Here is a 15,554-nt window from a genome sequence, read left to right as displayed (position 1 = left end):
TCTCTCTCTCTCTCTCTCTGATATAGGTTAGTCACCGTAAATACTTAAGACATACAGTTTTCTTTCATCAGTGATATTTACCTTATGTCTATAGACAGACAAACACATATTGGGCAAATTACATGAAACAAACACACTATTATAAGCACAAGCAAACGATACATTCAAACAAGACACACACACACACACACACACACACACACACACACACACACACACTTGAGGTAATCAAAGACAACAGAGCGTGAAGGTGTTTGATGTGATGGTTGAAATTAATGTGTTGTTGGCTGCAGGTTTCGACCATAATGGCGCCTCGGTCTGATAATGGCGTAGAGGCGCGGAAAGGACTATAATTAGCCGCTAAGAGGTTTGCTGTCGCGCGCAATTAAGGACCTGACACACAGACACACAGAGAGACATACAGACACACAAATGTACACAGACAGACACACACACACATATATACACATTTATACAGACACACACACACACACACACACACACACACACACACACACACACACACACACACACACCTGGTATAATCCCATAATATTACCACCATAAAGGCGTTGTATCACCTATAATTAGCTCTGCCTCAGGTAAATCTTCTCGTGTCTATAATGACCAAGTCTTACCCTCCCGGCTATTGTGTATAATAACCTAACTTAACCATCGTAGCCTCAATGGTTAAACTCTATAACTGTTTCGCTATAATTATTCGACACATCTTGGTACACACATTATCACAGATTGGATTAAAATTTGAGGTCAGATTATGTTTGTAGAGTTGTATTGTCTTATGTCCAGTAAACATGGCTGGTTCCTCAACGGTCTGATCCTCACGCGAGACTTTTGTTATATTATATAGTTTGTGGAGCCACGAGTATGTTAATATGGTTTTATTTAACTCTAATATATCGAGAAAATATATTATCTGTGTTGATTTATCGTTGTTGTTATTATTATTATTATTATGGTGATCAGTGGTTTAATGGTGGTGGTGATAGTGGTGGTAGTGGTGTAGTAATGGGGGTGGTGGTGGTGATGATGGTGATGATGGGTAATGGTGATGGGTAATGGTGATGTGTGATGGAGGTGGAGGTGATGGTGGTGGTGGGTGATGATGGTGGTAGTGAATAATGGGTGGTGATGGTGGGTTGTGTAAAGTGACAGAAGTGAACTATATTGGGAGCCTTGATGTGGAAGGGAAGCACCACTTTAATTCACGTCATTCATAACAAGGGAATGTCAATGTAGGCTAATTTTTATTTCATTATATAAGAAGACAATATTACCAGCACCACACTAGACTGTCTTGATTATACGCAACAGGAGAGTTAAGAACCATTTTACTAGTTAATGGACTGTGAAAAGTCTTGGATGCAAACCGGCGACTCCAGGGACAATATCCGAACGTTATATCCACTCGGCCACCTCATCCGTGTTATAGCCGTGAAAATAAATACCTGGTACCTTGAAAACCTTAAAAAAAAATCTTATTATCACCATCGTCGTCATATTATCATCTTTAATTAGCACCAGCGTATAATGTTCAGAGTCGTGAGTGCCGCTGCCGTGTCTTGCAGTACATGTTGAGAACTTTGATAATCCAACTTAAGTGAGTCAGCTTAAGTGTATCATACGTGTAAGGAGGAAGGCGAGGGCAGTAGGTGGTAGTTATGGTGCCAGACTCACACCACGAAGTTATAATGGGGCAGTAATGGTGTTGATGGTGGTGATGGTGGTGATAGGGGTGATAGTTGTGGTGGTGGTGGTGGTGATAGTGATAGTTGTGGTGGTGGTGGTGGTGATAGTGATAGTTGTGGTGGTGGTGGTGGTGGTGGTGGTGGTGGTGGTAATGTTGGTATTGATGGTGGTGATGGTGGTGGTGATAGTGATGGTGGTAATGTTGGTATTGATGGTGATGGTTGTGGTGGTGGTGGTGGTGGTGGTGATAGTTAGTTGGTGGTGGTGGTGGTGATAGTGATGGTTGTGTTGGTGGTGGTGGTGGTGGTGGTGGTAGTGGTGGTAATGTTGGTATTGATGGTGGTGATGGTGGTGGTGATAGTGATGGTGGTGATGGTGGTGGTGATAGTGATGGTGGTAATGTTGGTATTGATGATGGTGGAAGTGGTGGTAATGAGAACGTTGACTTAGCACCATTAATATACCAATAATTAGAAAGGTAACTCATTAATAACCTTGTATTAGCGAGGTTTAAATGACCAACGCAGAACAGTCACTTAGTGTTTTATAGACACACACACACACACACACACACACACACATGAAAGGCAACCATGTGGCCAGGCAATTAAGAGGTGAGGGGAGGAGCCACCTGGGAAATCTCAGGTAGTGATGGTCCAATTTAGACGGTACAGCTTCGTGGGTACAGGAGCGTCCGTAGCGTACCGTGGCTGCGTTGTGTACCGTAGTTGCGTAATGTACCGTAGTTGCGTAATGTACCGTAGTTGTGTACTGTACCGTAGTTGCGTAATGTACCGTGGTTGGGTGCTGTACCTCGTTCATTACCAGGCGTTTAAACCATTATTATCTTCTCTCCTACACGCTTATCCCCTTATCTCCCTTATCCCCTTCCACCTTTCCCATCTCCCTTATCCCCTTCCACCTTTCCCATCTCTCTTATCCCCTTCCACCTTTCCCATCTCCCTTATCCTCTTCCACCTTTCCCATCTCCTTATCCTTCCACCTTTCCATCTCCTTATCCTTCACCTTTCCCATCTCTATCCTTCCACCTTTCCCATCTCTCTTATCCTTCCACCTTTCCCATCTCCTTATCCTCTTCCACCTTTCCCATCTCCTTATCCTTCCACCTTTCCCATCTCCTATCCTTCCACCTTTCCCATCTCTCTTATCCTTCCACCTTTCCCATCTCCTTATCCTCTTCCACCTTTCCCATCTCCTTATCCTTCCACCTTTCCCATCTCCCTTATCCTCTTCCACCTTTCCCATCTCCCTTCCCATAATGGCATTGCTCTTTGAAGGTATATTTTCCCTTTCCACTCTTCCTGGGCCGAGGTTTCTTTTAGCTATCACTACCTGGCTCACGCTACCTCTATTAATTACTTGACTAATACTCTATTAACTTTATTACCTGATGATATTCTTCTATGATACCTGTCTGTGTTAATATTACCGTCTATAACACCTGTCTAAATCTATTACCGTCTATAACACCTGTCTAGATCTATTTCCGTCTCTCTCTCTCTCTCTCTCTCTCTCTCTCTCTCTCTCTCTCTCTCTCTCTCTCTCTCTCTCTCTCTCTCTCTCTCTCTCTCTCTCTCTCTCTCTCTCTCTCTCTCTCTCTCTCTCTCTCTCAAGGCACACTCAGGGCAGTAACGACGCTGGCTGATCCTTCAACGTTTCTTCAGAAGTGCTTTTCAATCTCAAGAAACACTATCAAGGTCCCTCCAAGACTCCTAAGACGCAAGAAAAAACCCCTAAGACACAATAAAAACTCCTAAGACACAAGAAAAGACTCCTGAGACGCAATAAAAACTCCTAAGACGCAAGAAAAGACTCCTGAGACGCAATAAAAGACTCCTAAGACGCAAGAAAAGACTCCTGAGACGCAATAAAAACTCCTAAGACACAAGAAAAGACTCCTGAGACGCAATAAAAACTCCTAAGACGCAAGAAAAGACTCCTGAGACGCAATAAAAGACTCCTAAGACGCAAGAAAAAATACCTACCTCTCCTTCAACACCTTAATTTTCTCACCTGATAGTGTTCCTTGTCTCTCATTTTATTTTATTTTTTTCTAGGTATTGATTTTTTTTTTGTATCTATAGTTGGTTATGCGATACTTGATGATGCTAGAGGCTTAGTGAACGATGCTTTTAGACGCCAGGTTGTTGTGATGTTTTGAATAATGTTAGATGAATAGTTAGTGATATTTTGATGTGGTTGTTATTGTTATTATTGTAATTATTGTTATTATTATTATTATTGTAATTATTGTTATTATTGTTATTTTAATTATTATTATTATTATTATTATTATTATTATCATTATTATTATTATTATTATTATTAACCACTATAGCTTAACCTAGGTACTCTCTCTCTCTCTCTCTCTCTCTCTCTCTCTCTCTCTCTCTCTCTCATCCACCCACCCACCTCGCCTCACTGAGTTCCCTCCTACCTACAGCACCCCCCAGACACTCACCTTAATAGCCCACAGTGTCGAACATTGAACCAGGCTTGCATCTCCCCCCTTCCCCCTCCTTCTCCCTACCTCCTTCCTCTCTCCTCCCCTTCCCCTCCCCTCCTTCCCAAATTTCTCATTTCCTCCCATCTCTCCTCCTTCCTCCTTATTCCCTCGTCCCCTACTTCCCACCCCCCCCCATCCCCCCTCCCCTTCTTCTACCCTCATTCCATCTCTCTCTCCTTTCCCTCCCCTCCTTCCTCTCCTTCCCCTCTCCTTTCCCTCCTCTCCTCCCTTCCTCCTTCCCTCTCTCCCTCCTTTTCCTGGCTCCTCCCCCTCCCTCTCTCCTCTCCCTCCTCCTCAACACACACAACAACAAAAAACACAGTATTTGGAAGTTATAATGTGCAGCTGATACTAACACAGTTATCCACGGGTTCACGTCGTTTGGTATACGCGAGCTTTCACGGATATTAAAACTGAAACAATTTTTGGATTTAAATGTAATGCACTTGTTTGAGTTTCTCTGTTTGATTACATACATACATTCATACATACATACATACTGTACATACATACACGGGGGTGGGGGTATAATCACTGTATACATAGGCGTAGTTTTGTAGAGGAAGATACTGGGAGATGGTTGTTATTATTTATGCTTTGTAGGTTTAATTCTACAGTGAGATTTATTTTTGTAGAAAGACGATGATATTTATTTCGTGAATATTTGTATAATATTCTGTAGTTATATTTATGTAGGGTTGTGGTATTGTAGACCTTTTAGTAGTAGCATTTTGTAGGGATATTCTGTTGAGATAAGTTTTGTAGATTTGTATTAGTAAAATATTTTGTAGAGTAAATTTTATTTATGTAGTATTAATTTTATTATTATTGAATAGTTTTATGACTGTGATTATGTAGATTATGTAGACTGCAAATAACGTTAGGGTAGTTAACCGTCAGGTGAAATAAGCTGGGATGAAGGTTTTTCAAGTGAAATAAGCTGGGGTGGTTAATCTTTAGGTGAAATAAGCTCGGGTGGTGAATCTTCAGGTGATCTCTCGTTTCCATCTAAGTTCTTTAAGTATTATGTGTATATAATAGTCAGGTATAGAGGTGAGCGGCCCGGTGGGAGACAATCACTCAGGCTTCCTACTAAAGAACTCAATTAAACTCGTCCATCGTTGCCCGGTTGATATAAAGGCTTAAGATTGCAGAGTTGTGCATTTGCCTGAGTTGGTGGTATGGTGTGGGCGTGCGTGGGTGTGCGTGGGAGTGTGGGTGTGTGTGAGGGTGGGTGGGTGGGTGGGTGGGTGGGTGTGAAGGTGGGTGGGTGTGTGTGTGTGTGTGTGTGTACAGTACAGCTCCAGGGTAGAACTGACCAAACTATGGCCAATAACATGTCCTATAACTGTAATACACATAAAAAACAATAACAACTATAACTACCCTCACACACACACCCTCTACACCACCACCCATATCTCTCGCACGTGTGTATGCAACTTTCTCCAACTTACTGTACGTGTATTTGTAAGTTTGGTCTCGTAACTGCATAAGCCAGAAGAAAGTTTCCTCATTTTAAAACTTCATTTGTGTTTTATTAAGAAAAATATACTTTTGGTTGAAGGCAAATGAGCAAGAGGAACACGTTACATGTACGTACATGTGTGTGTCTGGATAAATTAATTTAAGGTTAATAATATATGTATAGAAGTGACATATATATGCAGGAAAGTAATAGTCTATACTGAAGAGTGTTTGGGGTTATGTCGGGTAATTTTTTTTCATATTTATAAACTATATTGTGATGTACCATTATATCAGCATCCTCCATTATTTTAACCATTATGGCAAGTTTTGAACCCTCGTTGAGTACTAACTACCTCGTTACACCTTAACAGCTCATCAACTATGTGTGTAAAGGGTATGTACAGTTGGCCACAGGTATAGTGCTCTACCCCTCAGCTGCCTCGCCCAACCTGTGGCGAGATGTGTTCATATGTAAGTGTAGCAGCCATGTGTACTTGTGTGTGTGTAACGGCGACTTGTGTAGATGTGATAGCTTATAATGTGTACCTACAGAGTGTTGGGGAGGTGTAGGTGTTATAGTTAGGGAGACAGTGAGGGAGACAGTGAGGGAGACAGTGAAGGAGACAGTGAGGGAGACAGTGAGGGAGACAGAGAGGGAGACAGTGAGGGAGACAGCGAGGGAGACAGTGAGGGAGACAGTGAGGGAGACAGGGGAGACGGTGGGAGACAGTGAGCAGAGGGAGACAGAGGGGAGACAGTGGGGAGACGAGGAGACAGTGAGGGAGACAGTGAGGGAGGGGCAACAGAGGGAGGAGCAGTGAGCGTGTCGGCACATAACCTTTAGGCAGCATCCCTCCTTGATTAACACACCCAACTTGAGACGTGCCTCCTCCCTTCTTCCCCCCCACCCCCCCTCACCCCCATCCTCTCCTCTTCCCCTACCCCCTCCTCATGCCACCTACCTCCCTCTACCTTACCTCCATCCCCTTCCCTCCCCTCACCTGCCAAGAAGGGCGGAGGAGGTGTGTCGTGGGTCTTCCCCATCTACCTGGCGCTGCTCTGGACAGGTGAAGAGGAAATGAAGAAAAAGACGACAGTGTGTGTGTGTGTGTGTGTGTGTGTGTGTGTGTGTGTGTGTGTGTGTGTGTGTGTGTGTGTGTGTGTGTGTGTGTGTGTGTGTGTGTGTGTGTGTGTGTGTGTGTGAGTGTGTAATAATAATAATAATAATAATTAACGGTTTATTGAAAGAGCTTGGCAGCCAGAAGGCTGAAAATATACAGTTACTTATTTGGGGAATGGGTTTCGAATTACAAATAATATACAAGTAAGTGTGTGTGTGTGTGTGTGTGTGTGTGTGTGAGTGTGTGTACACATATTAAACATAGTCAATTTTCTTTTTTGTGTTTATCCTTCTGATTAGATTCAGTTTCTAAATTCTTTCGTTCACAAACACAGGAAGATAAAAGTACAGACAAATGACAATGATCTCTCAGAATATACAGAAGAGTCAATGTTTGCAATAATATAAGACGTTTCCATACGTATATACTTTTTCTTTACTTTTTACTTTTTTAAGTTACTTTTAATTGTTATGTAATTTGGCTTCTGTACTTCAGGTATTTTTTCTACAAAAATGTTTTTGTAACTGCTTTTATAGTTTTGTTTATTCTTGTTATTTTAGTGTACCGTCAATAAATACAATCCGGTGCAGCAGTTTCTTCCCTCACTAACAAAGCAGAACTCGACTTGGGTACGATATTTTTCCCTCTATAATCATACACAAACATACTTGGATACAATACGGTTTCCCTCAGTAATCATGCAGGAACATTTGGTCATGCAGAACATTGTAGTTTATTATCATATTAGCTTCTGCCAATTCCACAGTCGCCTTAAGATATGTTCAGACAGGAATAATCTTATGTACGAACGCTGGCCGCCTTATTCCGTATTCATGGCTGCCAGACTTACTATCTGTAACTTACTGATAATGGTCGACCTGTCGTTGGCCTCCCGCCAGGCACCATGTTATTGTGCCGTCGGTAACACTGCCAGGCGCACCACCCAACATCCTTGTTTGACGTCACTGTGTCATTTAACCAATGATTAGCCACCTTACTCACTTATCTCACTCCAGATAACATGTTATCGTACTGTTTGTACCACTACCAGACGCACCACTAAGAGCCTTTTTGTGACAACTAACTCATGTGGCCATTCATAAGTTGTCTAAATATCCCTCGACCAATGGGGAGTCACCTTAAACCCTTACAACAAACCAGGCAGCGTGTTACTGTACAGTTGGTAATCCTGCCAGACGCACGAGCTATAGGCCTTGTTTGAACGTCATCACCCTGCGCAACCAATGAATGGGCGCCTCTGCATCTCATGCCACCAATGACTAGTTACTTCAGTCTTCTGCTCGACCAATAAATATCTGATAATCTAGTGCTCGACCAATGACCACACACCTCAGTCTCTTACTTGACCAGCGGCTGGTCTATTGGTCGACTCCCGTCCAGGTGCTAATGCAGGTGTGTCCATTGTTGCAGGTATTCTGTGTGATGGACGTCTCTCTCTCTCTCTCTCTCTCTCTCTCTCTCTCTCTCTCTCTCTCTCTCTCTCTCTCTCTCTCTCTCTCTCTCTCTCTCTCTCTCTCTCTCTCTCTCTCACTGCTGTTCTTAGTTATGTATACGATGGTTCACTTTCATCACAGCCTCACGTCAGAGCCTCTCTCGCCTGATGGAAGAGTCGGAAATAAATGTCCAGCGGGCGAATAAATGTCCCACTAAAGAATAATAACACCCCCCCCCCCATCTCTTGAGTCCTGGTGTCCGCAGAGGCCTTTAAACGTCTCGTTGGGACATAGGTGGTGGCGGTATATCCTGGGTACAGAGCCATCATCCGGACATGGTGTTGGGGAGTGTATATGCATTATTATTAGGATATAGTTAATAGTGGTATAGCCTAAGTAGACAAAGGTAATGGTTTGGGATATGGTTGAATGAAAGGACATGTATTTTGGTATGGATGGACATGGAAATGCTACTTATACGTGGTTGGGTGGAGGGGACATGTGTTTTAGGCCTAGAAATACTCCTTAGACATGGTTAAGTAAAGAGGACATGCACATAGTTGGACATGGTTAATGATAATGCTTTAATCTATGTATAAAGACATAATTAGGACATGGTAACTTTTATAAATACAATTGACAGTCACAGAACCTCAACATAATTACAAACCCGACGTAAAATAAAACCTCACCTTAAAAACAACTAGAATATCATATCTAACCCACAAAACACACACACGCACACAAACACACACACACACACACACACAAAACACACACACACACACACACACATATGTATATAGGATGTCCCAGAAAAAATGTCCTACCTCCCTCCCCTCCTCCTCCTGCTCCCCCCCCACCCCCCTCCCTCTCTCACTCCCCACTCTTCACTCACTGCTCCTGCCTGTTCCTTAAGGCACTGTGGGTTGGAGGGTGGGAGGGAGGTAGGTGAGGAAGGAGCAGGGTGGGAGGCAGGGTGGGAGGCAGGGGGGGAGGCAGGGGTGCTGGGAGGCAGGGTGGGAGGCAGGGTGGGAGCAGGGGGGAGGCAGGGACATTTTCTGGGACTCCCAATATATCTAATCCTTATTTAATTATTTTTATCTGTAAATTAATTTCAGTATGGAGGTATACAGGGGGGGGGGAGCTAACAAGAGCATTGATAATAGACTCTGTGAAGTGGTTAGGAAGGGTGGTAGTGTAGAGATGACTGAGAGGAGTAAGGAGGAGGAGGAGAAGTAGGGGGAGGAGAAGGAGGAGAAGTAGGGGAAGGAGGAGGAGGAGGAAAGAAGAAGATAATTGGATGATCTGGTTGGAAGTTGATAGACAAGAAAGGAAAAGAGAGAGAGAGTAAGAGAGAATTTTATTGAGTGAATAAAAATTGAAGGTAGAGATAATGTTAAACAAACACAATCTTAAACAAACACAATTTTAAACAAACACAATCTTAAACAAACACAATCTTAAACAAACACAATCTTAAACAAACACAATCTTAAACAAACACAATCTTAAACAAACACAATTTTAAACAAACACAATCTTAAACAAACACAATCTTAAACAAACACAATCTTAAACAAACACAATCTTAAACAAACACAATCTTAAACAAACACAATCTTAAACAAACACAATCTTAAACAAACACAATCTTAAACAAACACAAAATCATTAAACCACCGTAAGTTAAGTTAATCAACGACCACAATGACTTATCCACTAAACACATGCAAATATTATATATCTTTCATCAGAGTTTTAAAACATGGGTCTTATCTCTCTCACACACATTAAGAGACATAATTATATACACTATCAGTATTATTCCTGACTGTATCTCCCCAGCGTCTTCATAATACCATCTCCTCGTATTAGTCATGGAAGAGATAATACTAAATCCGTGAGGGAGGAGAGTAAGAGGCAGACAGAGACACTCACCAGTTGTATTGTCAAGGTCTAAATCCATTTATCGTCAGGCGCCATTGTTGAGTTCCGTCAGGGGGGAAAGTTTGTAATCTGCTCCAATTAGAATTTAAGAGGCTTTCAACTTTGTAAGATGTGATTGGTGGAATTAAAGACGCGAGTTAGATTCCTCTACGGTACTGCTTTATCGCGGGGAAAATGTTAAAGTGTGTCAGGAGTGTAGGAGAAGGATATACTGCTCTACCAGGCGTAGGGGAGGGTTATCCTGCTCTGCCAGGCGTAGGAGAGGGTTATCCTGCTCTGCCAGGCGTAGGAGAGGGTTATCCTGCTCTGCCAGGCGTAGGGGATATACAGGTAAGGGAACGTCAGAAATATGCCGGTACAGGTAAGAGAGATATATACCGGTACAGGAATAATCAGCAATATACCGGTGCAGGAAGCTTAGAGGAGGCACCAGTAGCAAATAAAAATTCTCTTGGATTCATGGATCATAAAGGGTGCAGTGAGACGAGGGCAGAGTGAACCAAGCAACACCTGGGGTATTTCTGAGTCTCAAAGGTTTGTACAAGGAATATTTTCTCGTATCTGAAGCTGTTATAAAACTCTATACCTGCCTGGGGTTTTGTTCAATTTAAGATCCAGGACAAAAATAACGTTGAAAAATAGCGTCAAAAATACACTGAGACTCTTAATTAACTAGATGTGTTCACTCATCACCTGACAAAATTAAGACAGAGATTCTTTCCTCCCCCCCCCCCCAAAAAAAATATTGTCCATGTTCATTTTGTTTTTCATTTTAAGTGATTGTAATTGAATGTGTCTGAATGTCAGTGTGATTTTAATGTTATTGTTGTATATTGTGATTTAATTCACGTTAACTACTTAGCTACAGTGTTATGCCTTTAGATACGAGAAATATTTATTGTAGGGATCTCTGAGAATCTTGTCTGTGGTGGTATTGTGTATATCATGTTACCTGAGGACCGAGTAACGCACTCCTCAGCTGCCCCCGTGGGAAATACAGGCCAAGCGTGGGAATAATTTATCTCAGCTGGGAAATCTTTCGGTGTTGGCAAAGATAAATGGTTGCTAAGAGGCTTTTGGTTGCATGCAGTGGCCACGCCAGCAACACGATATTGGGGACGCTATGTGGCATACTATGTTGCCACATTTCTTGCAAAGTAATTGAATTGTTATCAAATGTGAGAGTTACAGCTTAGTATGGTATTTCTGGTTGAGTGTTATCGCGAACTGTATCTCGGCTTTGTCCCAAGTTAACCACAAAATGTTTTAGTGTCTAATATGTATAAACGTCCCAAAATATCCTTCATATGAACAACTTTAAATATGTTATTACATTATTATCTCGCCTTATGCGTGTCTGTGTGTGTGTGTGTGTCTGTGCGTGTCTGTATGTGTGTCTGTGTGTGTGTGTGTGTGTATATGTGGCGTTACCTGTATACATTTTCCAGGTAACATCTTTATCACTCTCAATGTAAAGTACTTCTCTCTTTCTCACAGACTCTCTCTCTCTCTCTCTCTCTCTCTCTCTCTCTCTCTCTCTCTCTCTCTCTCAAGGCCCAGGTAGCTCCTCGACTGTAAATTCGGAACCGGAAAATTAGCTACCCGCTACTTTTTTCCAGAATCGGGTAAAAAATAGTCGCCGGGGCTATTTTTTCCCCCGACTGGTAAAATAGGTCGGGTAGCTTTTATTTTCTGGACCTGGCGAGTAAACTAACCACAACTCTGCATTAGTGGTCAGCTATTCAGAGACTCTCCTCACCCGCTCTATCTTCTGACCTGTAAAGAACCTCTGTTTGGCTAGTAACACTGTTTTTGTTGATATTTTGCCATCAACCTAATCTAACCAAATTAAGCGTAAATTAAACCTAACTTACTTTACATACGTTAGATTAGATTACATTACATTGGATAACATTAGGCTTGTATCCGTCCCCCTATGAAAATAACAAATAGCCCCTTGATCGTGTTCGTGTTAAATCATAACATTGGCCGAAATATCATTATTATCTCCTCCAACTTTGCTCATGTTGCTGCCCATCGACCCACACCTTCCTGAGTACTCTTTCCCTCGACCCCTACCATCCCCCACTGCCCCACAATAGGGAAATTGGTCGCTTCTTCAACTCACAGGAAGGAGAGACCCATTCGATTCCAGTTCAGCGTAAAATTATGACGACTGAGCTATATCACCGCCTTAAGGGTATTCAAAAAGGTTGCATTTCACATCAAAACTTTAGCTGGCTAAGTCGACTCTCTCTCTCTCTCTCTCTCTCTCTCTCTCTCTCTCTCTCTCTCTGTTTTTTCTTCCTTTTCCCTTTTCTCTATGTCTTCATCGTTCTGTCTATATCTTTCTCTATATATCTGTCTGTCTGTATCTCTCTCTCTCTCTCTCTCTCTCTCTCTCTCACTCCACCCACCACACTTGGCAACAAATGAACTTGGTGGTAATCGCTAATCACACACTTTTGCGGCGAGAAAATTACAGACTATGATGTTGTTGGTGATTATGTTGGTGGTGCGCCATTAAGCCCTCCCCGCCTTGCTTTATGGTGCTCCACTATACCGCCACAATTATCTTAATGGCGCGGCTTTGCACTTCACCTTTGGCTGAGTCGGTGTGTAGCTCTAGTAATCTTATCTAATGGACGCCTTATGTAACCTCAGCAAAAAGTATACTGATGTTGTGTGTGTGTATGTGTGTCCGGAAATGGGGGTATCTATCTTTCTCACATACTCCCACACCCTCCCACACCCTCCCACACCCTCCCACACCCTCCCACACCCTCTTTCCTGGACCCAGACCTCCTCGATACATTAGCCTCCTACACACTCTCAGAATAATAGCAAACACCTCCTAATACACCCACACTACCCCACACAGGGCCGTTCAGGTATTCCTCCTCGGGGCTCGTGTTTCAGTATTATATTTCAACAAGAACGCCGCTATGTCTTAAATGGTGTGTTCAGAGAGTCTTAGATAAAATGAACGGCGTCACTTTATTCCTGCGTTCAATTACCGACAAAATTTTAGTTTCTCGCCAAAGATGCTGCACTTGTGGGGGTAATGAGGCGAGGGGTCCTGGAGGAGGGGTTTACGTGCTGTGGGGGAGGAGGGGGAGGGGTTTACGTACTGAGGAGGGGCTTACGTGCTGTAGGGGAGGAGGGGGGATTTACTTGTTTGTGAGGGAGGAAGAGGGAGGGGGTTACTTGTTGTGGGGATGTGAAGGAGGAAGGAAGGAGTTTATGTGCTGAGGAGGGGTGAGTTGTATTAATGGATGATAGACAGTTAGACAGACAGACAGACAAGAGACAAACGGAGAGAGATAGATACACTGACATACAGTACAATCAGGGAGACAGACTGACAGACACAGGGGGAGAGAGGAAAGATCGATAAACAAACAAACATGAATGAAAAAAAGTCGAAATGTGTTTAAGTTGTGTCGTGTGTGTGTGTGTGTGTGTGTGTGTGTGTGTGTGTGTGTGTGTGTGTGTGTGTGTGTGAAGGGACACTAAAGAGACCCAGCTCGTGTATAAATTACCTCTTTGTTTACCCTCACAGGACAGTATACGTGTGAGTGTACTGTATGTAGAAGACAGAGAAACATACGAGAGAAGAAGAAAGGTAGATTATTTACATACATTACTTAGGAAAAAAATATACATCTACAAGTCATTATTTACATCCTCAAGTATGTAAATTAATTCAGTGTCGTTTTCTTTATTTTTTTTTTTCATAAGAGGAAAGAAAAACAAGTAAGTAAATAAGGAAAGAAGAGAAACAAGAAAGGAAAGAAGAGAACAAGAAGGAAAGAAGAGAAACAAGAAAGGAAAGAAGAGAAGCAAGAAAGGAAAGAAGAGAAGCAAGAAATAGAAAGAAGAGAAACAAGAAAGGAAAGAAGAGAAGCAAGAAAGGAAAGAAGAGAAGCAAGAAAGGAAAGAAGAGAAGCAAGAAAGGAAAGAAGAGAAACAAGAAAGGAAAAAAGAAAGAAGAGAAGCAAGAAAGGAAAGAAGAGAAGCAAGAAAGGAAAGAAGAGAAGCAAGAAAGGAAAGAAGAGAAACAAGAAAGGAAAGAAGAGAAGCAAGAAAGGAAAGAAGAGAAACAAGAAAGGAAAGAAGAGAAGCAACAATTGTGGAGAAGAAGTCGAGAAAAAAGAGAATCAGACCGAGATATATTTTTTTAAGGAATACGAGAGAAGGTAAGAAGAAAAAATAAAGAAGAGAAACTATAATAAAGGGAAGAAAAACGGAGGAAAATGAGAATATGATGATGGAGAGAAGCGGGTGAACGAGCCGAGAGAAAGATGATTTTATTCAAAATTTCCTGAACGAGATAGAAGAGAGAGATAAAGAAGATAAAACTAATAGAATACCTGAAGAATCTCCACCCCAGCTTATTTAACCTAAAAATTAACCACCCTAACACTAACCTAACCTAACTAAAACCTAACACTAACCTAACTTAAACCTAACGCTAACCCAAATTAAGTGAACCTAATGCTGACCTAACTTAACATATCCTTCAACAATAACAACAACGACAAAACAGCACAAAAAATCTTAGTTGAGAGCAAGACCCCCTCCCCCCCTAGAACGACACAAACACACGAACCAAGAAGAGGCAACGAAATTTTCACAAAGGAAAAATATTACATGTGTTGTCGTCGTCTGCAGCGCATGATCACCGGGACATTTTTCTGTGGGTGTGTGGGAAGCGTCACATGGCCGGGATAGCAGGAGACAATACACACTCTCGTCTCCCCCCAGATGACCCGACCAAATGGAGCTTGAGGCTTTGAGAATACTGGAACATACCATGCTCTTCCTCCTCTTCCTCCTCCTCCTCCTCCTCCTCCTCCTCCTCCTCTCCTCTTCCAGTACTGTTTGTGTTCTCTGACTGTCTTTCTCTCTCTAGACGACCCGACCAAATGAAACTTGAGGCCCTGAGAATACTGGAACATAGCACACTACTCCTCCTCCTCCTCCTCCTCCTCTTCCTCCTTCTCTTCCTCTTCCTGAATTGTTTATGTTCTCTCTCTCTCTCTCCCTCCCTTGGCTTTTCCCAGTAACCAGCTCCCCAAACTAGTCTTCTCCCTTACCGTAACTTCAATTTACATTATCTAATCATGGGTAATGGACCAAGCACCGAGTTCCCCCTTGTATCCAATCTCTCTCTCTCACACACATTAATGGGTTCCAAAGTAATAGGTTTTAAATAGGAAATTTATAACAAGATAAGTGTATCTCTCGACCCTCCCTCCTGTCTAGTGGGTGAATACTTGTAGGGGTGTTGCCCAGTAGGAAAGATTAGGGAATTTTATG

The sequence above is a fragment of the Homarus americanus genome, unplaced genomic scaffold (assembly GCF_018991925.1).
Source record: "Homarus americanus isolate GMGI-L3 unplaced genomic scaffold, GMGI_Hamer_2.0 scaffold28, whole genome shotgun sequence".
Taxonomy (NCBI): Eukaryota; Metazoa; Arthropoda; class Malacostraca; order Decapoda; family Nephropidae; genus Homarus; species Homarus americanus.
Note: the sequence above shows the minus strand (reverse complement) of the source record.